This window comes from Mandrillus leucophaeus, unplaced genomic scaffold (assembly GCF_000951045.1).
Source record: "Mandrillus leucophaeus isolate KB7577 unplaced genomic scaffold, Mleu.le_1.0 Scaffold331, whole genome shotgun sequence".
NCBI classification, from domain to species: Eukaryota; Metazoa; Chordata; class Mammalia; order Primates; family Cercopithecidae; genus Mandrillus; species Mandrillus leucophaeus.
This window is the reverse complement of record NW_012103488.1, coordinates 1,689,349-1,713,769: the sequence shown is the minus strand read 5'-3', so window position 1 is coordinate 1,713,769 and position 24,421 is coordinate 1,689,349. Positions and strand designations below refer to the sequence as shown.

The 24,421-nt window shown below is 41.9% G+C and overlaps 1 pseudogene; it reads right to left on the bottom strand.

Annotated features, from left to right (window-relative positions):
- The window catches only part of LOC105545538, a 74,857-nt pseudogene extending 51,080 nt beyond the window's left edge, over window positions 1–23,777 (bottom strand).
- Window positions 23,778–24,421: the final 644 nt, after the last annotated feature.

Genomic DNA, 24,421 nt, shown 5'->3' with positions numbered 1-24,421 from the left:
TTATTCTGTGTGCTCAGTAATGAATCCCTAACTGCATGCCTGTGCAGCTACAAGAGCAGCAAAGTAGGAGTAAAAGTCAGTTGGAGGTGGCTGGGTGCAGTGGCTCACGCCTGTAATTCCAGCACTTTGGGAGGTGGAGGTGGGCAGATTGCTTGAGGTCAGGAGCTCGAGACAAGTCTGGCCAACATGGCAAAACCCTGTCTCTGCTAAAAATATAAAAATTAGAAACCCTGTCTCTACTAAAAATACAAAAATTATCCAGGGTTGGTGGTGCCCGCCTGTCGCCTGTAGTCCCAGCTACTCGGGAGGCTGAGGTGGAAAAATCGCTGGAACCCAGTAGGTGGAGGTTGCAGTGAGCTGAGATCTCTCCACTGCACTCCAGTCTGGGCAACAGAGCAAGACTCCATCTCAAAAAAATAAAGTCAGTTGGAGGCAAGGTGCAACTTCTAATATTGCTCACTTTCATCTTTCTGCATAATTTGAAAAAACTTGCCTGCCATTTGCATATTCTCTTTCATTTTTTGGCAACAGTACTTTCTCTTATTAAGAGCTTAATTTATTTTTCAAATTGATCCATGTGGCTTACAAAGTGCCACATCTACAACCACCTCAGGTGCCTTCCTGAATTCTGTTCTTTGTGTCTGCTGCAATACTACATTCGGATTTGTAGAATTCACATGTAATGCTTTTGCTCCAAATGTTAGTTGTGATGTGTGGTCACAAGAGAGCAAGTTGTGATCACCTTTCCTTTGCTGAGGAAATATTATAGGCCCATTTTATATTTTACATAGTAATTTTTTATTCTATTTATTCTCAGTACATATCTGGCACAGAATTCTGTAATACTCTATAGATGAAACAATTCTGATATGGTTTGAATATTTGTCTCCTTTAATATCATGTTAAAATGTAATCCCCAGTGTTGAAGGTGGGGCCTGGTGGGAGGTGTTTGGGTCATGGGGGCAGATCCCTTATGAATGGGCTGGTGCCACCCTCACAATAATGAGTGAATTCTTGTTCTATGAGTTCATGTGAAATCTGGTTATTTAAGAGTCTGAGACCTCCTTCTCACCCTTGCTCAGTCTCTTGCCATGTGATGTGCCTGCTCCTGCTTCAACTTCTGCCATGAGTAAAAGCTCTCTGAGGCTTCACCAGAAGCCAAATAGATGCCAGCACCATGCTTCTCATATAGCTTGCTGAACTGTGAGCCAATTAAACCTCTTTTCTTGGCCAGGCACAGTGGCTCATGCCTATAATCCCAGCACTTTGGGAGGCCGAGGCAGGCAGATCACCTGAGGTCAGGAGTTCAAGACCAGTCTGGCCAACATAGTGAAACCCCAACTCTACTAAAAATACAAAGATTAGCCTGGTGTGGTGGCGCCTGCCTGTAGTCCCAGCTACTTGGGAGGCTGAGGCAGGAGAATCACTTGAACCCAGGAGGAGGAGGTTGCAGTGAGCCAAGATCATGCCACTGTGCTCCAACCTGGGCGACAGGGTGAGACTCTATCTCAAAAAAAAAAAAAAAAAAAGCCTCTTTTCTTTATAAGTTACCCAGTCTCAGATATTCTTTTATAATAGTGCAAAATGAACTAACACAAACTCCAACCTCATTTCTCTTTAAGAAATGCTAAGGAATATACTCATGCTTACATTGTTGATTTTATGTAGTAATATTCTTGTGCAATGTTCTCCCCACCAGTTCCCTGCTTACCCCATTTATCAACAGAGTCACACTCAGCCAGAGTTTGCTTAGGTCATCCACCTCCATGATGGCTTCCCTGACTTCCCCAGACTGGGTCAACCTTTCTTTTCTTTGCAAATTTTATTTTACTTTTCTGATAGATGAGTGACGTGGTTTGAATGTGTGTCCCTTCCAAATCTCATGTGATCCCCAATGTTAGAGGTGGGGCCTAGTGGGAGGTGTTTGGATCATGGGGTTGGATCCCTCATGAATGTCTTGGTGCCCTCCTTACAGTAATGAGTGCGGTCTCACTCTGAGTTTAAGTGAGATCTTGTTGTTTAAAAAAATGTGGCACACCCCCCACCTTGCTCACTCTCTTGCCATGTGACATGCTGGCTCCCATTGCCTGCCATGACTGTAAGCTTCCTGAGGCCTGACCAGAAGCAGATGCCAGCACTATGCTACGTGTACAGTCTTCAGAACCGTGAGCCAAATAAATCTCTTTTCTTTATAAATTACCCAGCTTCAGGTATTCCTTTATAACAATGCAAATAGACTAAAACAATGTGTTTTGACAGTGGCATTGGTGTTATTGCTTCCTGATATGGTTTGGGTGTGTTCCCACTCAAATCTCATCTTGAATTGTAGTTCCCATAATTCCCACATGTGTGAGAAGGACCTGGTGGGAGAGAATTGAATCATGGGGTGGTTTCCCCCATACTGTTCTCTTGGTAGTAAATAAGTCTCATGAGATCTGATGGTTTTATAAGGGGTTTTCCCTTTCACTTGGCTCCCATTGTCTCTTATCTGCCACTATGTAAGACGTGGCTTTTGCCTTCCACCATGATTGTGAGGCCTCCCCAGCCATGGGGAACTGTGAGTCCATTAAACCTTTTTTTCTTTATAAATTACCTAGTCTCGGATATGTCTTTATCAGCAGCATGAAAATGGACTAATACACTTTCATTGTCGGGAGAACTCTTCAAGAAAAGGCACTCTGGCTCACTCATCTTCATGGCCCAAATCCTAGCTCTTCTCCCAGCACTTGGTGCTCATGAAGCCTTTGTTGAATTGAAAGACAATGAACCACTGATATGGGATAAGAGCAAAAAGCCATGGGAGCACTCAGGAAAGACTGATGGGGCCTTGAGTTCTCCAGGCACAGGGAAAGGGTTTTCTTGTTAGAGAAAACAACAAGTGCAAATGCCTAAAGATACAAAAGACTGGAAATTCAATGTGGTGGTAACATAGAGGTGGGGCTGAAGAAGATGGTTTGATCATAATGATCTGTATTCTGGGAAATGTGGGCTTAAGTTACAGAGGCCCAGTGGAGGTTTTTAGGCAAGAGTATGACATAAGACTTGTTTTTTCAAAAGGTAACTCTAGAAACTTAATGTAAATGATGGACTTCCAGTGCTAATAACGTTTTGATATAGGTTCATCTGTTGTAAAAATGTACCTCTCCAGTGGGGGATGCTGATAATGAGGGATGCTATACAAGTGGGGGAAGCAGGTATATAAAAAAAAATCTCTGTACTTTCCTCACAATTTTGCTGTGAAGCTAAAACTGCTCTACAGAATAAAGTCAATTAAAAAAAATAAGGGTAACTTTTGCACTAGTGGGCTTCTAATGGGTGGCCTTCATAAGATCATTTTCTTCGTGTGTTCCAGAGATGGAAGGGGCTAAATTTTTCATTGGGTATTTTAACTGTCAATTTTCAGAGTCCCATAAATCACATTGGATCTAGGCATGTTCTTCTGACTAAAAACAAGAAGTGAAAAGGAAGACCTTAGAAGGGTATCAGAAGTTTGAGCCTAGAAAAATACATCTCATGTTTTCCAGCAGGAAGTATTAAACTGGACAAGTAGAGGGCCAGAAAGACAAGGTTATGTCCAGAAGCCAACTGGGCAAGAGACAACAGAGAACAGGATGGGATGAGAGCTAGGCAAGAGTATCTGTGAAGTTGGGAGGTTCCGCAAGTGGCCAGACGGAGTTTCTTTTAGGATTACAGAATGTGGTTGTTTAACAAAAGTCTTTGTTGCTTCTAAGGGAATTCTTGAAAAAGTAGTGTGATGTAGGTTTTAGAACAAATAACGTTTTACTTTATCCTTTTCTCTACCATGTCCTAACTGTGTTCTTTGGATGAGTTTCTTAATTTCTCAAGTCCTCAATCTCCTTGTCTATAATATGAGGATAATGACACCTCACATGTGAGATTATTGTAAGAATTAGAAATAATATACGTACAAACCATTTAGCAAAATACCTGTAAATTACATAGGAATTACCATTCTTCTTAGCCTATATTTAAAAAATTTGACTTTTCCAAGGGAGGAAGACGTATTGAAGTCTCTTGTCTTTGCATGATTAGCACATTGTTCCCTTAGGAAAGGCTATTCCTTTGGCAGTTGTAGCTTCCTCGAGTGGGTAGGTCAGAGTTCTCAGGCTACATCTTACACGAGGCTCCTGCTGGTGGCTCTGTTCCCCACGTGGGCTGCCCTGTGTGAGGAGGCCCCCACACATGGTGTGAACGTGGGAGGCCTGGCCTTTGCTTTTGTGTGTGCCCAGTGTCTGATGAGGCGCTCCTGTTTGTGGCTTGGCCTCTCTGCTTCCCACTCCGCCTAGGAGGAGCCACGCTGTCTGTTCTATGAGCCAAGCCTGTCTGCTACTGCTGGTTCCTGGGAATCAGCCACTTCCCTCTTCTGGGGAAGCACATCGTCATGGTGTGGATGACCGCCACTGGGAAACTCACTCATGACTGAAATAAGGCAATAGCTTTCAAGGCAGGAATAGGAGAAAGCAAATTATGAGCTGAGTGTACTCCGGTGAGTCTGGGAGTGTTTCCTCCCAGCTCAGCTATGGTGGACACCCAAAGGTGGGCAGAGAGAGTAACAGAGCCTCAAATCACCATGGAGTCCTCCAAAGAGGAACCTTTTGACCAGAACTCTTGCCATGAGGAAACAATCTGCCCATAAAATTAAGTTTAGGATGGGTGTGGTGTCTCACGCCTATAATCCCAGTACTTTGGGAGGCCGAGGTCAGGGGATTGCTTGAGGCCAGGAGTTTGAGGCTAGCCTGGACAACATAGGTAGACCCTGTCTCTACAACAAATACAAAAATTGGCTGGGCATGATGGTGTTCGCCTGTAGTCCCAGATACTGGGGAGGCTGAGATGGCAGGATCACATGAGCCCAGGAGTTTGAGGCTGCAATGAGTCATGGTTGTGCCACAGCACTCCAGCCTGGGTGGCAGAGTGAGACCTTGTCCCTGCCCCCTCCACAAAAAAAAATTAAGTTTAGTTGAAAGTTGGGGACAACTTTCTTTTTTAATCACAGGGAACAAAAATTCCCCTTAAGGAGGAAACCGTCTTTGTTCAAGAAAATAACTCAATAAGCCTCTTCAGGCAGAAGATGAGATAATGAAAGCATGAGTTAGCAAAGTTCAAGGAAACAAATATGACAACGAAATTGATTATCATCATAAAGGAAAAGAAAGAAAAGAGGCTGGAGAAGAGAGGGGGTGGCAATTGCAGTGCAATTAGGAGAAGCAATAGGGAAGGGTAGTAGGCGACTTTTTAAGAACAGAAAATGTCCAATATTCAATTTAAAGTTTGGGTCATAGTATTTGGCCTGTCTTGGTGAATGTTCTGTGTGTACTTGAAAGTAATTTGTATTCTGCAGTTGTTCAGTGCTCTATAAATGTCAATTGGGCCCAGTTGTTTAATAATGTTCTTTCAATCTATACCCTTACTGACATTATGCCTTTTTGTTCTGACAATTACTGAGAAAGGAAGTGTTACAGTCTCCAAACATAATTGTGGATTTATCTATTTCTCTCTTTAATTTTGCCAATTTTTGCATTGTATATTTTGAGACCCCATTACTAGATGTATATGCAGTTAAAATTGTTATATTTTCTTCATTAATGTTGTAAAATGTCCCTCTTTATTTCAAGTAATTCTCTTTATCTCTGGTGTTTATCTCTGGTAATCCATGTCAAAGGTATTGAAGTATTCTCTATCTGATGTTAAGATGCTTAGTGTTTGTACAATAACTATTTTCTTTCTTTCAATTTGTGTTTAATGTGTATTTCTTGTAAACAGCACATAGTTGGATCTAATAATATCTAACTTTTAGTTGGAGTGTTTGGTCTACTTATAGTTAATATAATTATTGATATGATTGGGTTTAAGTCTCTAATCCTGCTATTTGTTTTCTATTTGTACCTCTGTTCTTTGTTTCTCTATTCCTAGTTTTGTGCCTTTTGGGGAGCTAACTTAAAAAAAAGCAGTGTTTCATTCTATTATATTAAATGTTTAGCTTTTTTTTCCGGTTTTATTGTTTTACTGGTTGTTCTAGGGGCTATAATATGCATCTTTGTCTTAATCACAAATTGTGGCTTTCCTTGATTTTATTCAGCCTGAAGCTCCCTTGATATCTTGGGTGTGTGGGTTGATGCTTTCAATCAGAGAAGAAAAAAATTTGGGCCAATATTACTTCAAATTTATATGTTTTTCTACCCACTCCTTTTTTTCTCTTACTTTTTGGGATTCCAATTATCCATATGTTAGGCTAATTAATACTTTCTGATGAGTCACCATGACTCTTTTTTTTTTTCAACCTTTTTTCTCTCTGTTATTCAATTTGTTTACTTTTTTCCCCTCTTTTTCTTTCTTTCTTTTTCTTTTTATTTTTTGAGACGGAGTTTTTGCTCTTGTTACCCAGGCTGAAGTGTAGTGACGTGATCTTGGCTCACTGCAACCTCTGCCTCCCGGTTTCAAGTGATTCTCCTGCCTCAGCCTCCCGAGAAGCTGGGACTACAGGTGCCCACTACCACACCTGGCTAATTTTTTTTTTTTTTTTTTTTTTGAGACACTGTCTGTCTCTGTCACCCAGGCTGGAGTACAGTAGTATAATCCCAGCTCACTGCAACCTTCACATCCTGGGCTCAAGTCATCCTCACACCTCAGCCTCCCAAGTAGCTGGGACTACAGGCACATACCACCAGGCCCAGCTAATTTTTGTATTTTGTTTTTTTTTGGTAGAGACAGGGTTTTACCATGTTGCCCAGGCTGGTATCAGACTCCTGGGCTCAAGCAATCTGCCCACCTTGGCCTCCCAAAGTGCTGGAATTATAGGCCTGAGCCACCACATCCAGCCTTGTTTAATTTCTATTAACCTGTCAAGTTCACAAATTTTTTTACTGTATTGCCAAATTTACTGTGAATCTTAAATAAATTTTTTTATGTCAAATACTTTATTTTTCATAGTTGCGAGTTTCATTTGATTCTTTTTTAGAGTTTCTATATCTTTCCTGAAATTTCCCATTTCTCATCTATTATATTCCCCTTTTCCTATAAAATTCTGTAACATATTTATCAGAGTTACTTTAAGGATTTTGTCTACTAATTAAAACATTTGGTCACCTTTGAATGTTTCTATTGACTGCTTTTATTTCTTTTCATGTCTTAATTACATTTTCTGCCTTTTCGTACATTTAGTAACTTTTGCTTGACTGTGGTACACCATAGATATTTTGGGTTCTGTTTTCTTTTTTTTAACTTTTAAGTTCATGGGTACATGTGCCGGTTTGTTACATAAGGAAACTTGTGTCATGGCGGTTTGTTGTACAGATTATTTTATCACTCAGCCTAGTACCCATTAGTTATTTTTCCTGATCCTCTTCTTCCTCCCACCCTTCACCCTCTGAGAGGCCCTAGTGCATGTTATTCCCCTCTATGTGTCCATGTGTTCTCATCACTTAGCTCCCACCTATAAGTGAGAACATGTGGTATTTGGTTTTCTGTTCCTGTGTTAGTTTGTTGAGGCTAATGGCCTCCAGCCTCCTTCCATGTCCCTGCAAAGGACATGATCTCATTCCTTTTTATGGCTGCATAGTATTCCATGGTGTATATGTACCGTATTTTCTTTAGTCTATCATTGATGGGCATTTAGGTTGATTTCATATCTTTGTTATTGTGAATAGGAATTTTTTTTTTTTTTGGTAGAACAATTTATATTTCTTTGGGTATATACCCAGTAATGGGATTGCTGAGTTGAATGATATTTCTGTCTTTAGGTCTTTGAGGAATCACCACACTGTCTTCCACATGGTTGAACTAATTCCATAATGGTAGAACACTCCCTTCAACAGTGTATAAGCATTTGTTTTTCTCCACAACATCACCAGCATCTGTTAGTTTTCGACCTTTTAATAATCACCATTCTGACTTGTGTGAGATGGTTGTCTCATGATGGTTTTGATTTGCATTTCTCTAATGATCAGGGATGAGAGTTTTTTCATATGCTTGTTGGCCACATGTATGTCTTCTTTTGAAAACTGTCTGTTCACGTCCTTTGCCCACTTTTTAATGTCTTTTTTTCTTGTAAATTTGTTTAAGTTTCTTATAGATGTTGGATATTAGACCTTTGTGAGATGCATAATTTTAAAAAATGTTTCTCTCATTCTGTAGGTTGTCTGTTCATTCTGATGATAGTTTCTTTTGCTGTGCAGAAGCTCTTCAGTTTCATGAGAACCTATTTGCCAAATTTGCTTTTGTTGCAATTGCTTTTGGTGTCTGTGTCATGAAATCTTTGCCCATGGCTATGACTTAAACAGTATTGCCTAGGTTATCTTCCAGGGTTTTTATTGTTTTGGGTTTTACATTTAAGTCTTTAATCTACCTCAAGTTAATTTTTGTATATGGTATAAGGAAGTGGTCCAGTTTTAATCTTCTGCATATGGCTGCTGGGTTCTATTTTCTTTCTTTAAGGAGTATTGATTTAAGGTAGTTCCAGCAGACAAATCACCTTGATCCTGTGAAGGCATGGTATAAGGTTCATTAGAGTTGGTTTATTTGGACTTTGCCCTTAGATCTAGAACATAGCCTTTACACTGTGCTGTGATCCTTACTCCTAAGGATTGAAGTTCCTCCTAAATATGGCCTTTCTGGGTTTCAGTGAAAGACTTAGAGTATTTACCAACTATCTGATTTGCTGGGACTTGAACTTCAAACTCCAGATCCCCAGCACTGGATAGCTGCTCAGTCTTTTTCAGTCTCTCAGTTGTTGCTTTCCATTGGACTTCTTGTCATCTTCCCCATGCATGCATGCACAGCTCAGGGGTTAGTAAAGGATTGAAGGATAATTTCTATGGAAAATGTGATGCTCCCCTTCTGTGACTCACTGTTTTGGGAATTTCTCCCTTCAATTTTCAGCTGCTATGACAGCCCTGAATTCCAAACTCTGACTCCTCAGCCTGATAAAACTGATATTTTCTGCTTGAGCCACTTCTGTTCTGCACCACTCAGACTGAGGAATGCCCTCAGGTGGAACTTTATGTAAAAGTAGATTTCATCCATTTCAGTTCCATTCTTTAAGTGTCTATCCCCTCCAGTTTCTGCTGGTTTTTTTTTTATCGCTCTCTAGCAACTTTGAACTATTATTTTATTTTGTCGTGTCTATAATTTTAATAGGAAGAGACAGAACTAGAGACAGAATTAGAAACAGACAGAACTTCCTAAGTGATTCTTTAAAAATACAATTATATTTCCTTTAATGACTCCTATCTTTTTGCTTTGAATTCCCTCAGAAGCAGGTTCCAATATAAGGGTTTTTAAGGCAAATAGTTTATTTGGGAGGTGATCCCAGGAAACACCTGCAAGGGAGTGGAGAAGTGAAACCTGGAAGCCAAATAAGGTGTGTTAAGTTACAAGTGACAACTGGAGCTCAGTCCTGCCAAGGAACTCTGAAAGAAAGTAAGGCCATGCCTCAGAGTTATCCCAACAAAGGTATAGGGTAGGGTATTTATCCACCAACTCCCTGTATTTATCCAGCAGTGCTGGTGGTATTTATCCACCAATGCCTTACCAGAGAGCAGCTTCCAGGTGCATTGATCCCTGGAACTTCTGGCTTGCTTTGCATGCAGTCGTCAGGTAGACAGGCACTGGTGTTTGCAGTAAGCAAACTTTGTTGTTTAGATATGAATGCTGAGAAGATCTGGGTGGGGCATCTACATATTATAGTACTAAGAAAAACTACTACTACTACTACTAGGAAAAAAATCAAAACTCCCTATCCTATCTTAAAAAGCATTGCTTACCGCTCCTACCTGATCCCCATTCTCCCTCTCACCTACCAGGACCCAAGCGTGCCTCAGCCTCCTGAGTGGCTGGAACTACAAGGCATGTGCCACCATGCCCAGCTTATCTTTTTATTTTGATTTTTTTAGAGACAGGGTCTCACTGTGTTGCCCAGGCTGGTCTCAAACTCCTGGCCTCAAGCAGCCCTCCCACTTCAGTCTTCTGAGTAGCTGAGACTCCAGGCGTGAGTCACCTTGCCTGGTGTTGGCTCCTTTCTTACATTCAAATTTTTGCTCACATGTTATCTTTTCAGATATGTTTTCCCTGAGCACCCTCTCGAAAGTAGCCTCCAACTTGTTAACTATAACGTCATTCTATTTTAATTCTATGCATATCACATATCATACTGCATGATTTTTGATAATTTATACACTTGCTTGTCTATCATCTGCTTCTCCCACCAGTATAAAATCTGTGTGAGAGTAAGAACCTTGTTTATCTTGTCATAGCTATAAACCCCTGAGCTTATAATAGGAAAGAATACATATTTGTTGAATGAATGAATAAATGAATAGATGAACATACTCAAATTTGCAAATAAAATAAGTTGCAAATAAAAAAGTTAAGGTGGAAGCAACCCAAGCGTCCATCAACCGATGCATGGATAAACAAGAGATGAAATATACAACAATAAAATATTCAGCCTTAAAAAGGAAGGAAAGGCCAGGTGCAGTGGCTCATGCCTGTAATCCCAGCACTTTGGGAAATTGAGGCGTGCAGATCTCCTGAGGTCAGGAGTTTGAGACCAGCCTGGCCAATATGGTGAAACCCTGTCTCTACTAAAAATACAAAAATTAGCCACGTGCGGTGGCAGGTGCCTGTAATCCCAGCTACTCAGGAGGCTCAGGCACAAGAATCCCTTGAACCTGGGAGGCGGAGGCTGCAGTGAGCTGAGATGGCACCACTGCATTCCAGCCTAGGTGACAGAGCAAGACTCCGTCTCAAAAAAAAAAAAAAAAAAAAGGAAAGGAAATTGTGACACATGCTATGACATGGATGAACCTTGAAGACATTATGCTAGGTTAAAGAAGCCAGTCACAAAGGGATAAATATTATATGATTTCACTACATGAGGAAATTAGAGTAGTCAAATTCATAGAGACAGAAAGATGAATGGTGGCTACCACGGGCTAGAGGGAGGTGAGAATAAAGAATTAGTGTTTCATTGGTACAGAGTTTCAGTTGGGGAAGAGGGAAAACTTCTAGAGAGGGATAGTGATGATAATTGCACAACAGTGTGAATATACTTAATACCACAGAACTATATATTTTTAAATGGTAAAAAATGGTAAATTTTATGTATTGTATTAATCCATTTTCACATTGCTCTAAATAACTACCTAAAACTGGGTAATTTATGAAGAAAAGAGGTTTAATCGACTCACAGTTCCACATGGCTGGGGAGGCCTCAGGAAACTTACAATCATGGTAGAAGGCAAAGGGGAAGCAAGACATGTCCTCTCTTGGTGACAGGAGAGAAAGAGAGAGTGAAGGGGGAAGGGTCATATACTTTTAAACCATCAGATGTCATGAGATCTCAGTCATTATTACAAGAACAGCAAGATAGCAGACAGCAAGTCTGCCCCCATGATTTAGTCACCTCCCCGCCATGCCCCTCCTCTGACACATGGGGATTACAATTTGAGATGAGATTTGAGTGGAGACACAGAACCAAACCATATCGTGTATATTTAACGAAAATTTAAAACTTAAAAAATTAACCCCCAATTGCTAAAGGAAGATAAGCCTGGATTTAAAATCTGACTTAACCCTTACTTGCATAATCCTAAGGAAATTATGTTATGAAATTTTTTTTTTTGAGACTCCATCTCAAAACTCCGTCACCCAGAATGGAGTGCAGTGGTGCAATCTCAGCTCACTGCGACCTCTGCCTCCCAGGTTCAAGTGATTCTCATGCCCCAGCCTCCCGAGCAGCTGGGATTACAGGCATGTGCCACCATGCCTGGCTAATTTTTGTATTTTTAATAGAGACAGGGTTTTGCTGTGTTGGCCAGGCTGGTCTCAAACTCCTGACCTCAGGTGATCCGCCAGCCTTGGCCTCCCAAAGTGCTGGGATTACAGGCGTAAGCCACCGATGGAGTTTCACTCTTGTTGCCCAGGCTGGAGTGCAATGGCACAATCTCGGCTCACTGTACCTCCCGGGTTCAAGTGATTCTCCTACCTCAGCCTCTCAAGTAACTGGGATTACAGCATGCACTATCACGCCCAGCTAATTTTGTGTGTTTAGTAGAGATGAGGTTTCTTCATGTTGGTCAGGCTGGTCTTGAACTCCCAACCTCGGGTAATTCACCGCCTTGGCCTCCCAAAGTGCTGGGATTACAGGCATGAGCCATGGCACCCGGCCCTGGCCAGAATTATATTATAGAACTTCTGTGAAGCAGTCTCCTCATCTGTAAAGTAAGAATAATAATAGTGCCCACCCTATAGGTTTATTATAATAATGTAGGTGTTCCTGAATTTATAAGTTTTATGACTCATTAACATTTCAAAGGAATTTTGGGAACTGCTATTAGATTGACATTATTTTTGGTCAATATGATTAAAAAAACACAAAACTTTCATTTTGCTCTGATCATCACTTTCTAAAAGAAAAAGGATTGTAATGTAAAAAAAACTAGAAAAAGAACAATCTCAATGTAAAGAACATTAAAAATACTTTTAAAAAAATTTTCACTGTTAATAATTATAGAATAGGTAATTTGGACCAATGCTACTGGTGAGGATAAGTAGTAAAGCTAAACAAACTATATTTTTAAAAAATCTCTGTGTAGTCATTAGAAAGACATAGAGATAGTGAAGAACTACTGGTATAAGATCCAAGAAAACAAGGAAATCCAGAAAGGTAATTCTGGCACTTAGGGTGTTTGTGGAATCTGGAAGAGGTGGTTGAGAGAATGACCTCTTCTTTTAACAGTCTCATGGGGCTAAGGTAACAAAAGGTAGAGTGTAAGGCCTGAAAAAGTGATTGGCTAACCCCTCCCACTACTGTCTCTTTGAGGTAAGATCTTGAGAGGCTACACCTTAGGTGTAAAGGTGAACTTTAGGCTTTCTCTGTCCAGCTTTGAATGGTATCAGTCCAAGAAATTGGATTAGGGTAAGCCTAGATTGCTAGTGCCCCTAAGCACTGGAATATGAAAATATAAACCCTCTCTAGAAGAAGATAATACCCTAGCCTTCAAAATAATTTTACAAATAGTTTTACAAACACAACATGTGGCACACAATAAAAAATAACCAGACACACATGGCGACAACACAAAATAAATCAGAAGAAACAACAGATAATAGAACAGTCCCATATAGACTCTAGATATTGAAATTATTAAACACAGACTTTAAAACAACTATGCTTAATATTCAAAGAAAAAAGGACAAGATTGAGAATTTTGTCAGAGACCTAAAAACCATAATAAAAGACTTGGTAGATCTGAAAAAGAACCAAGCAGAAAACTTAGAACTGAAAAATACAGTAACCCAAATTGTTAATACTATTGATAGGTTTTATAAAGAATAGATACTGTTGAAGAGAGAATTAATGAAGTAAAAGATATGTCAGTGAAAAGATCTGGAATGAAACACAAAAAATTCAGAAAGGATAGAAAATACAGAAGAGAGAGTAAGAGACACAGAGGATGAGAGGATTTGGAATCCCAGAAGTAGAGTGGGGGAGACAAGGCAGAAATAATTATTTGGAGTTGAAGGCTGAGAATTTTCCTAAACTGATAAAATCATCAAGTCACAGATTTAACCCCAAACAGGTAAATATAAAGAAACACACCTGGATACGTCACAGTAAAACTACTAAAAACCAAAGACAAGGCCAGGCGCGGTGGCTCACGCCTGTAATCCCAGCACTTTGGGAGGCCAAGGTGGGTGGATCACCTGAGGTCAGGAGTCCGAGGCCAGCCTGACCAATATGATGAAACCCCGTCTCTACTAAAAATACAAAAATTAGCTGGGCGTGGTGGCATGCTCCTGTAATCCCAGCTACTCAGGAGGCTGAGACAGGAGAATTGCTTGAATCTGGAAGGCAGAGGTTGCAGTGAGCTGAGATGGCACCATTGCACTCCAGCCTGGGCAACAAGAGCAAAACTCCGTCTCAAAAAAAAAAAAAAAAAAAAAAAAAGACAAGATGTCTTAGTCAGTTTTGTGCTGCTGTAACAGAATACCCAGACTGGGTAATTTATGAAGAAAAGAGATTTATTTCTTACAGTTCTGGAGGCTGGAAAGTCCAAGACTGAAGAGCCCGCACCTGGCAAAGGCTTTTGTGCTGTGTCATCCTATGGTGGAAAGCAGGACGAGAGAGTGCAAGAGAGCAAGAGAGTGTCAAACTCGCTTTTACAACAAACCACTCTCATGATAATGACATTAATCCATTCATTGTCTTCATGGCCTAATCATCTCTTAGAGGTCCCACCTCTCAATACTATTTTACGGGGGATTAAATTTCCAACACATAAACGTTGGGGAACACATTCAAACCACAGCACAAAACAAAATCTTAAAAACAGCCAGAGAGGCTGGGCTCAGTGGCTTACGCCTGTAATCCTAACACTTTGAAAGCCCGAGGCAGGAGGATAGCTTGGGCCAGGAGTTCAAGACCAGCCCAGGCAACATGGTAAAACCCCATCTCTACAAAACATACAAAAATTAGCCAGGCATGGTGGCAGGCCCCTGTAGTCCCAGCTACTTGGGCGGCTGAGGTGGGAGAATTACCTGAGCCCAGGAGGTTGAGGCTATAGTCAACCACGATTGTGCCACTGCACTCCAGCCTGAGTGACAGAGTGAGACCCTGTCTCAAAAAAACAAGACACAACAAAATGAAAAACAAAAACAGAAAACAAAAAACAGCTAGAGAGAAAGCAACATTTAGACTAACACTAAACTTCTCAAAAAATATAATGGATGCCTTCACAACAGAAACAATGGCAGACAGAAAACAATGGGATATATATTTAATGTAGTGAAAGAAAATAACTGCCAACCTGCTATTCTAAAGCCAGGAATATATCATTTAAGAATGATAACCAAAGTCAAGAAAATGTATCATCAGCAGATTACACGAAAGGAAATACAAAAGAGTGTTCTTCAGACAGAAAAAAAAATAATCCACACGGAGGGTCAGAGATTCAAGAAGTAAGAAAAAAGGCAAATATGTGGTAAATCTAAATGTGTATTACTCATATAAAACAGTTATAATATCTAGGAAGGCTCAAGATGTAGAGTTAAAATACAAAATCACGGTATAACATTATGGAGGAGAAAGTAATAAGAAATGGGTAAAAGTATCAAATAACACTAGAACCTGATAAATCAAGGATGAGTGTTATAATCTTTAGGTGTTGTGGTCTGAATGTTTGTGTCCTCCCAAAATTCATGTTGACACCTAATCACCAATGCGATGGTGTTAGAAGGTGAGGCCTTTGGTGGGAGGTGAACAGATCATGAAGATGGAGCCATCATGAATGGGAGTAGTGCCCTTATGAAGGTGACCTGAGAGAGACCCCTTACCCCTTCCATCACAAGAAGACATGTGAGGAGGTACCATCCATGAACCAAAATGCAGGCCTTCACCAGTCTTCAGATCCACTAGCACTCTGGTCTTGGACTTTCCAGCCTCCAAACTATAAGAAATAGCTACCCAGTTTATGATATTTTGTTATAGCAGCCTGAACAGACTAATGCACTAGGGTAGCCCCTAAAAATTAATATAGTGTACATATCTCCAAACTAATGGTGGCATGGGTGGAATAATAAAACAGTATTTTATTTATCCAAAAGAAGACAAAAGTAATGTAAATCAAGTAGGGAAATTCAGAATGCAAACTATAACATGGCAGCCTTAAACCCACATAAACTAGTAATTAAGCTACATGTAAATAGATAAAGTGTCCAATTAAAAGACAAAATAATGAAATTTTTTAAAACCCCAAATCTACACATTGCTATATATTAGGCATACATAAAATGTAAGGGAGAAGTCCTGTTGGACATTGATAATGGCCAGGATATGGAGTGGGAGGACCTTGTGTTCTTATTTTTCAAGTAGGAATAACCACAATGTAGTAATAGGTAACTTTGTTAAGCATTTACTAAATAACTAGACTAAGCATTTTATGCATTTTTTCTCAATTATTAATGTGCAGCAGGTTTTCTTCATTGGCTTCCTCAAGAGCAGTCACACCAAAGGCAATGCGACCAGGGATAGCAGGGGTTAGCACCACACTGTAGGAGAGCTTTTGGACACAGTTACTCCCAAATCCAAGAGGTGAAGCTTTTGTGTTTTAGAATAAAAACTCTGAAGCAATAACTCTGATATTTAGTACAAACAAACCCTCCTTCCCACCCTTAGCCTGCCAACCTTCAGTCTCAAACTCAATAGAAATTTTTAATGTGGAGGTAGAGACCCAAAGGACATCACACTGACTTTGCAGTCAACAGATGGAAGAAGCATAAGCTTTAGGGTCTGGAATTTTATCCTAACTTTGCTCCTGCCAGCTGTGTGACCTTGGGCAAGTCAACTAACCCATGTAAACTCAATTTCTTCAATAAAGTTGAGGTTGAGGTTATCCTACCTCAACTTACTTCATAGGTCATGTTGGGATTACAGTGAATGAAAGCTCTTCTATCTTCCACATGGAATTTCCCTCTCTGACTGCCGCATGCATGTAAGCCAGGACTTAAAACCTCAACTCTGAGATCACTTAGTTCAACATCTGTTTTGCAGATGAGGAAACTGAGGCACAGATATCAGCTGTATGATCTTGGACAAACTGCTTAACGTCTCTGGTCTCAGTTTTCTCATCTATAAAATGGAGATGGCAATCCTGGCCTGGCGTAGTTCTTGTGAAGATTTAATGAAGAAGTGTGTACCTGGTACTGGTCCTTGGTAGTCATTCAATGCATTGTGGCAGCTACTATGTTTTAAATGAATATTCTTATTATTTTGTGTGGCATTTGAAAGGTCATTCTGCACTGAGGTATTGAGAGCTGGCAGGCTGCAGCCATTTGGTCACAAACCTTAGAGTTGTTGGGTTGTCCTGGGGAGACCTTCCTCACGGGGTCAGGTAGAGTTCAGTGAACTCGCAAAGAAGCGTGATTTTAGACGCTCCAAGGTACATCCACTCATCTCCTCTCCACTCCCTCTGCCTGTTATTAAACTGGTAGTTTTTACAACATCAATAAAGAACTTTCCTACCCAATTACCCCAGACAATAGGCTGAAAAGCAGTTTCGACTATGAAAACTTCGTGTTGGGTTCATTTAGATTGTTTTGCTGTGTCAAATCCTCACTTGAGTTCAAAAGTTCAGCTGAACCATGAACTTTGTAATTTCACAGCAGGCAGTTCTACAAATACAGTGGAAAGTGAATAAACATACAATATTTAAGGTGGGCTTGTCACATTGTATATAATATAGTTAGGAATGGTTTTAGGTAAAACAGCCCTTAATTTCCAGAGCACAGTGACGTATCAAAAAGAAAGAGGGAAACAAAATTAAACCAAACTGTTCCTTGAGTTACCTGACCTCTGAGGCTTCCAAGGGAATGCACATTCAGTGACTAATCATTAGTGGACAAACTAAAGCCAACTAATCTTCTTAATAAATTGTGAAGTCTTGTATACCTCTTGGTTTTAGTGGTGGCTTTTCTGCCTGTCTGGACCAGGCAGCATATCAAAACAAAAGGGTCATGACTTTATGTATTTGTTAAAGTTAGAATCCACGTTCTCATATAACTCAGGCTTGATTTGACCTGGTTACACAAGTGTAGGTGGAGTGAAATTTTCACAGGAATGAGAATAATGCTGTGTTCTCACTTGTCTATTAATAAATACACGCACACTCAAATTCAGTTCAAGATCCCCTTATTTCGTAAGCCTTATGTTTGCAGCTTTAGGGTTGGGGCTAAAGCAAACAAGATAACAAGCCTCCTTGGGTTAGGGTGTATTTCAGCTTAAACCCAGTGAAACCCTCAATACCGTGGAATGAGATTTCATATTGCATCAACATATTATGCTTCGTTTCTTACGAAGAAATGTGTTTCTCATTGGATTTTAGGTTGCAGTGTGTAAAAGCAAAGGGACAACTTTGAGGCAGACCATTTGGGGCAAGTGGAGTCAATCCAAGCAAGGTGTTTTTATATGGCAGCTGTTTATCCCTCTTTGTTTACAAAGGGATTGGTCTGCAGGGTCACAAGAGGAAAGCTACACTTGGTCATTTGTGGAAGCAGAGAGGAAGGGATGGGGTGAGAAGGTCAAGTCCTGTGACGGATGGTTCTTCATGAGTTAAATGAGACTGGCTTTTCAAAAGCAGTTTCCTCCCTGTCCTGACTTTTATCTCAAAGTTGCCCAAATTTTAGCTCTAGCCAGCTTAGGACTCTTTTTAGAAAAATCCCCCAGCAGAAATGGTCCGAGGCTATCCTACTGTCCTGAATGGTATGTTTTTCCATACAAGAAGGTCTTCTTCAGTTCAGTCAAGAATTGATGAGATTTTTCCTTTTTTCCAGACATAAATCATCACAATAAATTTAATGCCTCCAACCAAGAACTGAGAACCATGATGATAAAGGGAGAAAGTATGGGGTGAAGACTGTGAAATTTGGTTGACCTAGTTAAAGGTGGTCTGTCTTCCTGGTGGGGTTGTGAGGCTGGAAGGAAAAACAAGGTTCACTGCTTTTGTGGCTGGCTGAACTGGGCTGCCCAGATTTTACGGCTCTGTTTCTGGTTGACCTGCCCTGTATAGTGGCGCTGCGTGTCTCCTGATGAGGCCAGGACAGGAGGGGAGTTGGTGGCATTCTTTTAAAGAGCTTGTAAGATAGTGAATAATGACAGGAGTTTTTGTTCACTCATAAAGCGTTTATGGAGAACCCACTTCAGGGGAATGATGGCTGAGGGTCTGTCAGGAGGGGGTCGGGTGGGAAGTAAGAGAGATTTCTGTGGGGACACATCATGAGAGGAAATCTGGGAATGGAAATGGGAGCTGCGGTCCGGTCTGCACCCTTTGGTCGTATCTGTAGGACAGTGAGAAGGGGATATGGATTCTCGAGGGACAAAAGTCCATGGCAGTGACTCTAGAATACAAGGCAGATGTACGAGAAAATGACAGAAACAAGACTTCTGAGGGCGTTGGGCTGAGAAGGTCCCATTCAGCTTAGGAAAGGCTGACTGTAGAGTGTGTGTGTGTGTGTACGTGTGTGCATGCACGCACGTGTATTGAGGATAGTAGAGACCGGCAGAGAAGACAGCATTTCAATGCAAAACTGTCCAGTATTCCACTCACCATGGATTTGTGCTGTGTCCCGGTGACTTCCTGTCTATATGGATGTCACTCTGCATTAGTTTTTAGGACTCCCAACAGCTGTCTAGAGGGAACCCTAACTAGCAGTTACCTATCAATTTCTTTCTATCAATATTCTTATGTATACATGTGTTAGCTCTAATCCTTAAACAGTCTTTTGAAGTATGGGCTAGATCTGTAGTTTATGATTGAGGAAACTGAGGCCCAGAGGTTAAATGACTTAACTGGGTACGCGTGTCTAGAAGGTAGTGGGGATGGGCTAGAAGCCAATTCCTCTGATGTTAGGCCTTACTTTACCTTAAGGGTAGAAGGATTCACTTGAGTCTTTGGATGGTGGGGACAGGAATGGCTACCTCTGTGGGTAGCTTTCAGGCCACCAGGAAGACTGCCTGGGTCTGTGCTTCCATGCTCTAGGATGGATTTGAGAAGCCCCAGGCTGTCCTAGGTGATATCCTTGGCCACGTGGTCTCAGTATCCCTCCTGTAACCACCACAGGACAAGGTTTCGAACCTGGGTTCCTATCCAACAGGACTTTGTAAAAAGGAATAAAGCTTTTTTTAGTTTATTTTTCTTTCTTTCTTTCTTTCTTTTTTTTTTTTTTGAGGCGGAGTTTCACTCTTGTTGCCCAGACTGGAGTGCAATGGCACGATCTTGGCTCACTGCAACCTCTGCCTCCTGGGTTCAAACGATTCTCCTGCCTCAGCCTCCCGAGTAGCTGGGATTACAGGCATGCGCCACTATGCCCAGCTAATTTTGTATTTTTAGTAGAGACGGGGTTTATCCATGTTGGTCAGGCTGGTTTCAAACTCCTGACTTCAGGTGATCCGCCCGCCTTGGCCTCCTAAAGTGCTGGGATTACAGGCATGAGTCACCACGCCTGGCCAATGTTTTATTTTATTTTTTATTGAGACAGAGTTTTGCTCTTGTTGTCCAGGCCGGAATGCAATGGCGCAATCTCAGCTCACTGCAACCTCTACCTCCCGGGTTCAAGCAATTCTCCTGCCTCAGTCTCCCCAGTAGCTGGGATTATAGGCATGTGCCACCATGCTTGACTAATTTTTTTTTTTTTTTTTTGAGACGGAGTCTTGCTCTGTCGCCCAGGCTGGAGTGCAGTTGCGCAATCTCGGCTCACTGCAAGCTCTGCCTACCGGGTTCACGCCATTCTCCTGCCTCAGCCTCCCGAGTAGCTGGGACTACAGGCGCCCGCCACCACGCCCGACTAATTTTTTGTATTTTTAGTAGAGACGGGGTTTCACCGTGTTAGCCAGGATGTTCTCCATCTCCTGACCTTGTGATCTGCCCGTCTCGGCCTCTCAAAGTGCTGGGATTACAGGCGTGAGCTACCGCGCCCGGTCTAATTTTGTATTTTTAGTAGAGACGGGGTTTCTCCTTGTTGGTCAGGCTGGTCTCAAACTCCTGACCTCAGGTGATCTGCCTGCCTCGGCCTCCCAAAGTGTTGGGATTACAGGTGTGAGCCAATGCGCCTGGTCAAAGCTCTTTTTAAATTGACTAAGTCCAGGATAGTTTGAGACCTGTCAATGACAAGAAAAGCAAAAGGAAAAATCAGGCTCAATTTTCTGTGTGCTTTTTCAACTTCTGTTTCATTCTCAGGAACATTAGCCTGCTCATGGTGGTGCTGAGGGCCGTGGCGCCAGGTAACTATGTTTGGATCATGGGATCTGTCCTCTAAATCAGAACTGATTGAATGCAAGGGTTGCCAATTTATAGCTTTGAAACTGGCTGAAAAAATAAATGGCACCATTTGGGAAGCTTTGGCTTTGGGAAATTGAGCAAGTGAGTGTACTGGGGAAATTGAAGCTTGAAAAGGCAGGATTTGGAGGAGTTGAGGGAAAGAAGATGTTTTAGGTAATAGAAACAGCATGATCATATTCACAAAGGTGACAGGGCCTCTCTTCATGTTTGGGGACAGTCAGTTGATCACTTTGCCTAAAGTGGAAGGTTGCAGGGGTGTGGCAGAAGGCAGGGAGGAGGACTTGGTTCACAGTGGGGAACTGGGAGAGACCTTCAGATGCCAGGCTAAAGAGTTTGGGTTATAGATTATGGGAGGTTATTGAAAGTTAAGTGTTGGGGAGAAGACAGGAAATACATTTTCAGAATTTTAACCCCATAGCATTGTGCAGAATGGATGGAAGGACATGAATCTAGTAAGTAATTAATGTCAGTAATCAAATGTCATAATCACAATTTGGACCAGCTTCTAAGCTAACACAAAGATGATCATTATTTGAGTGACTTGTGTCTCTGCTGCCTCCTCTATTCTCAAACTGATTGCTGGTTTCTATTCACTCACCACATGTTATTTAGCACTTCTCTTCTGGCACTGTGCTTCTCCCTGTTTAGCACTAACAACCTTCTGCTTCATATATAGCTATTTATATGTCTGTCTCCACCATGATAGCACCTCCCCAAGGAATCCAAATGTTCAACTTGAGTCTGTTTCCTAGAGTGTGCCTGCACTAAGATCACTGGAGCCAAGGAGATCTCTATCAAAGAAATAGCAACCCTGCCTCCCAGTTCCTGAACTTGACTTCCAGGGTAGACTCTATTATTAAATAAATAAGGTATTAACCAAATTAAACAACTTTTAATGACCCAGTATTAACCAAATTAAACAACTTTTAATGACCCAGAAAAAATAACTCAATTCACAGAAAAAAATAAAGAGAAGAGCAGATGTCTCAGCAACCTAGCTCTCAACGAAGAAGTGTGAGCATGCTAGCAATGCGATTTCAGTTAATCTTGCAAGACTCCTGTGCTGTTTCCTGGAGAAGATAGAGTCTTGTCCTGTAGACTATGTTGACATGTGCTCATGGACAAGAAGAACAGCTGGAGGTTATCATTCCTTCCTCTTTTCAGTAAGTACTGAGCACTGTGCTAGGCTCTGAGGGTGCAAAGATGAGGAGGACCACTTCTCAACCCTTGGGAAGGGGGAGGTAGATGTGTCAACTAATCCAGTGTGAATGGGGGCCCCACAGTGGCTGGTTCAGAGGAGTACTTAGGAACAAACCAGTAGCTCTGCTACTGGGGGTGTAGATGGACTGATCTCCCCTCAGAAGGCTTCCTAGTGGAGATCAGTATGGAACTAGGCCTTTGAGGAAGAACAAGTTTGGTGGAGTGGAGTGAAGGCAAGAACACTCCAGGCGGGAGACACAGCAGGAACAAAGACCAGAGGCATGAACTCTATTTCACAGGGGCCCAGGGTTCTTCAGCAGGGCTGCTATTGGCATTTGGTACGGGATGGTGATAGACTGCCACATCGCAATTACACCTCATACAGTTTACGTCCCTTTCCCATCAAGCCCGCCTGCAGCGACAAGCACAGGCTTCCAATCATTTCCAAAAGTCCCTGGATGTGGACATAGTGGAGGGAGACGGCCAGCTCCTCCCTGCATGAGAACCACAGGAGATGGTGCTTGAGACTTGAATGGGAGGCTAGGGCTGCAGTGTATAAGACCTTTCCCTTAGAGTGTGAAGAACCAGTGCAAATTCTGGACAAAGGAAAGACCTGATCAGAGAGATCTGGGGTTATAAAGGTCACTCTGGCATCAAGGTGAGTTAAATTAGAAGAGGCAGAGGCTAAGAACAAAGTGGATTCTCTCTCTCTCTCTCTCTCTTTAATGTGGATCAATTTTTTACCAACACAATTAGCTAATTTTTCTCTGCTTTCTCCTTGGCCACTCACAAAGAAATCTGGAAGAATGAGGCCTCTTTCCCATTAACTGCCATGATTTCTGGGAACACTTTTCTGAAGTGGTTACAAATGATCTCAGCTGCCACACCAGGGCCCTGTGCTTTGGACAATCCTTGCATCATGAAGCAGGAATTATTGCACCTATTATATGGATGAAGAAATTGAGGCTCAGAGGTCTGAATCTAAATCCTGGACTTTTGGGCCAGGTGCGGTGGCTCAGGCCTGTAATCCCAGCACTTTGGGAGGCCAAGGCAGGCAGATCACCTGAGGTCAGGGGTTTGAGACCAGCCTGGCCAACATGGTAAAACCCCGTCTCTACTGAAAATACAAAAATTAGCTGGGCATAGTGCTGCGTGCCAGTAGCCCAGTTATTCGGGAGGCTAAGGCAGGAGCATTGCTTGAACCTGGGAGGTAGAGGTTGTAGTGAGCTGAGATTGCGCCACTACACTACAGCCTGGGTGACAGAGCAAGACTCTGTCTCAAATAATCAATTGATCAATCAATCCTGAGCTTTTAACCACCTTATAATAGCGACTAGGGAGTTTTTGTTGGCATTTTACTATTAATTTTCTAAAAATCATCATCAGTGTGGTACCCAAGAAAACATCCCTGAAAGATGGAGACTGGTTCTTTCCCCTGGTTTTCTCTTTTCCATCAGCTTTTCTTCTCCTGTGAGCCTTAGTTCCTGGCCACCATGCTTTAGTTAGCACCTTTGTCTAAAGCGAGAGGCCCCAGGCCTTTGGTTTTCCTTCGAGTAAATTTTTTTTTTTTTTTTACTGAAAATCACTCACTGTCCCCAACATCTTTAGCCAAGATGTTCTCATTTTCTTGGAGCCAGAATAAGCTGGCAGGGTGCTAGAGTCAACGCCGGCTGCGACCCACGTGTGCTTCCGCTGGCCGGGGAGTGATAGGCCAGGCAGCAGCATCCTTCAACTCAGACTTCTCCCGGCCTGATTTATTGCTCTGGCCTCCTGCTCTGGCTTTTCACTAACATTTCCTTCCAAAATCTTTGCTGCTGATCCAGGATTGTCCATGTGCGTTTTCACTTTGCTGCAGTTGACGGAGACCTTTGGGTAAAAGCTCTGATACCACCCACTCCTGCCCTGTCTGCAGGAGCCATCTTTAATCTGTCAAAACCCAGGCCTGTTCACATGCTGCGAGGGTGGCGCAGATCCAAAGCCACTTCCGCCCTTTCCCTTGCTCCAGGCACATGGCGGCTGAGCAACCGGCTTCAGAGGCTTCTGGACTAGGCCCAGCCTCTTTGAATCCCGAACCAGGCCTCCTAGTGCTCTCCCTGGTCAATTGCATCAGGGATCTCTTCTGTGAAAAAAAAAAAAAAAAATCATAATAATGTTTTCTCAAGAGAACAGGAGTAGCCATTTACTTTGGCTCTACCATATCGATTCAAGGAAATCTCTTCCCTCGCCTTTAAATTGTCCCTGGAGTCAGCAGGATGTTTGTGCTCAAACATTTGCCCAGGGCAAAACCCCTTAAAGCCAACCCCTCCAGATCACATTTGCCAAAGTGGGATAGCACTCAAGCAAAATACTTTCCCCAGAATTAGTGAAAG